Consider the following 3,895-nt stretch of genomic DNA (forward strand, 5'->3'; position numbering starts at 1 on the left):
ATTGTGGTTAAAGACTCATTTATCCTCATAAAAGCTAAACCATGGATGGGCAATTAGGTAAATGCTCAAGCTTATGGGAGAGAATGTTGGAGTAAGCTTGAAGTAACTTGAGATTGAAGTTACCTAATCCTATTGTGTTATGGAAATCTATAAGGATTAGGAAATATTGTTTTATGTTAAGAGTTATTAACACAAATGGTCACATTGTGTGTTTTTATTACACAATAGAACACAAAGTGCTACCAAGACAGTTTATTGTGGTTAAAGACTCATTTATCCTCATAAAAGCTAAACCATGGATCGGCAATTAGGTAAATAACCATTTTATTTCTAGTTAGGCTGTTTACGATATTTGAAATTTAAAAATATTGGATAATGGGTGGTGGACTTGAAATAAAGTTGAACTACGTTTATTTTTTTTCATCTTTGGGCCCGCAAAAAGTAGATCTTTTCATATCTAAATTGGTAAAACTATTTTCACCGAGAGAGAAACGAAGAGATGGTTCTGAGAACGTTTATACGGTGGAGGCCGACAGAGAACGTTTACACGGCGGAGACTGACGGAGAAGATGATGTCGTCGAGGAAGAAGCAAGCATCAAAGGGGAAAGACAAAGGTTAGATCTTTTTCTGTTTTCGAATGCGTCCAGGTTTAAGTGTCGAATTTGGGGTTGGGTTCGCGAAAGGGCTCCAATATTGGAGTTATCTAAGATCATTGATGTGTTTTTAGGATTCTGGGTTTTGGAATTTCTGGTTTCGAGTTGTGGGATTTGGAAAAAAGTTATGGTTTTGGGGTTTCGTTTTTTAATGTGGTGTGTGATTAAGAAATGTTGTACGTGTAGGTTGGGGCTGGAGATGAAGAAGGGGAGGCGCAGACTGAGCTAAGGAGAGATGAAGAGGATTCCGGAGGTAGAGGCAACAAAGATGGAGTGGTGGGTAAACCAAATGAGAGAAAGGTAAAAATAGGATGAGTAATGTACAGATGTACGAAACATGTTGTACATGAGTACATTGAGAGCGTTGAACAGGTTGTAAATGTGTACATTTTATTTTGGTCTGTAATTATCAAATATTGTAAAAGCAGGTTAGGCCGCGAAACAGGAGGATGAAGCGGTTAATGAGAGGTTACCGACGCAAACCGATACTGGTGAAGATAAGTGCTTGAAGGAAGTGAAGAGATGGAGAAGTTGTTGGGTTCATTACTGGGCTGCCTTGTGGGGAGTTTAAGGATGGGTATGTGATTGATTACGATACAACAACCACGAAGAATAGATGTTGAGCATGATCCTCAGGTTAGTCGGTGGACATGTGTACACACATTGTACGTTGTACACTTGAATATGTGGTGTACATGTGTATAATGGTAAACGTAGTTGTACTTGTGTACATGTTCTGAAATGTAGGTACTTTTTAAATGAACACGAGCGTAAATGATATTTGTGTTGTACATGTGTACATAATCTGAGATGCTTATTGATTTTGTTTTTTTTTTGTGTAATTTTGGTTGCAGCTGACTGTGCTACTGATGATGGAGTGTGGGGAGGAGAAAGAAGAGGATTGGGGAGTATGGGACAGTGAGATTTTTTATTGTAAATGTGCAACATGGTTCTTGTTTGGTAAATTGTTCAATTTATCCGTAAGAAGGTGTACGATGTCTGGGAAACTAGTTTATGCATGAATATTATTAAAGATTTCTCTATGGACAATAAAGCATAGACACAAATAAAGTAGGCAACCTAGCTATAAAAACAATTAATCATCTACAGAAAATGTTAAGATATATGAGAATGATATATATGTGTAAAAACAAATAGAATTGATGAGTAATAAGTAGATGGAATGACATAGGAACCCACCTTTTGGAGTCACGGTAAAACAATGCACACATTATTCTATGTCCATGTGTACTTAGAACTTATAGTGTACATGTGTACACAATTTTAAAACTTAAGAAAATTATGTACACAAGACTCTAACAAATTATGTACACAAGACTCTAACTTATAGTGTATAAGCTTCTTCTAAAGTGCAAATTCAATATATACAGAAAAAATGAAAGCATAAATGTGTTGTGTACAACAATAAAATGAACAATTTGAAATATCAAGTACACAAACAAACACACAAAACACACAACATGTATGTATATATGTATCAAGCTATCAATGTATCAATGTATATACATGTATGAAGCTATACATGTATCAAGGTATATACATGCACAACGATTTATGCACTTTGAAAATGTGGCCTAGTCTCAGACACTTGAGGGGTAACAGGGGAGGTTGGGGGTGAGTTGGATGTTGTCTGGTGGGGTGTACGTATGGACGCATAGGCTGGTGTCCATTCAGATAATTGTGATGATGTACGCCGGTGTTGGATGTAGCCGGTCCGGTGAATTGTATGTGTGGACGATGAATACTGGTGTACATCTGGATAATTACGATGATGTACGCCGGTGTCGTCTGGTTCAGGCTTCCAATAAGTTGGTAGTACCCCCGAGATAAGCAGAGTGTGGTCGAACGCATTACCGGTGGTGCAATAAATGATGTGTGGGGCGATTTTGGTTACATTGATGCAAACCATCACCTCGGGGCATGAGAACCGCCAAGTGTGTCGTCTAGGAAAAAGGATCCCAAAAGTTATGGTCATAGCGACGGGGATTGAACCGTCGTCGGATATCTTCCATTCACCGGCGATAACCATACAGTGGTCCGCCATGAAAGATAGATGGAAGGAGGAACTAGAGTTAACGGCTTAGACGCAACGTGAACAAAAAAAAAATTAAACAAACTTAGAACACAAACCTCGAGTTATAAGATTTTAGGATCCAATCATCAGTAGGGTTAAATTTGCTTGATTAATTAGTAAGCTTGAAATTTCTAGGATGAAATTTTTTGGAGAAGATGACGATGTGGAGAACCGAAAAAGGTGAGAAATAAGAGAGTTAATCAGGCCCATCGATTGATGGTAAATCTAATGGTTGTGGTGAAGTGGCAAATATATGTCTTATCAAGATCTGTAAAGTTTGATCTGGGCCGTTTAAATTTTTTCTCCATCAAGGGCTGTGAAAAAAGCCTGCCAAAGTGATAAGCTAGTTGGCAATTCCCTGGTTAGAATCGAACAAATCAGTTAAGATTTAGTTGGGACCCACCTTCAGCTCCTAAAGAAAGTGTCTTAGTGACACAATGTCACTACAAGAAAACAGCGACATACCGAGGGAAAAAATCGTCGGTATGTCGTCAGAATAACGTTATTCCGATGACATACCGACGAAACAAGTCCTCAGAAATAACTCTTCAGAAATTCATTTTTTCTCGGAAATCCCTCGAAAATTTCCGACGGAATTCCGAGGAAGTGAATTTCCGAGGAAACTCCCAGGACCACCAGTTCGTCGGAAAGGTCCTTGGAATATACCGAGGGAGAACTTCCTCGGGATATTTCGGTGGACTTTCCGATGGTCCAATCCTCGTAAGTTTCGACGAAATGTTTCTCGGAATTTTCATCAGGAATTTCCGAGGAACGGAGCCCTCGGAAAATTCCGAGGGACTAATGCCGAGGAATGAGTCCCTCGGTATATTCCGAGGGACTAATTCCGAGGAATGAGTCCCTCGGTATATTCCGAGGAAGGAGTCCCTCGGTATATTCCAAGGAAATGTTTGTCGGAAATTTTCGAGGGTTCATTTCCTCGGAATTTCAAAAAAAAATAATTTTTTTTTAAAAATAAAATTTTTGAAATTTAAATTCGAAAATATAAAATTAAAATTAAAATTGAAAATATATTAGATAATATTCAAAGTTGTACAAATAAAAATAAAACATTCCGAGTTTTTGAAAAAAAAAAAACTACGGGTCTTGCACGTTCGGGAACACCTCGTTCGGGTACATCCTCTGCAT

Source organism: Brassica oleracea, chromosome C4 (assembly GCF_000695525.1).
Source record: "Brassica oleracea var. oleracea cultivar TO1000 chromosome C4, BOL, whole genome shotgun sequence".
Lineage (NCBI taxonomy): Eukaryota > Viridiplantae > Streptophyta > Magnoliopsida > Brassicales > Brassicaceae > Brassica > Brassica oleracea.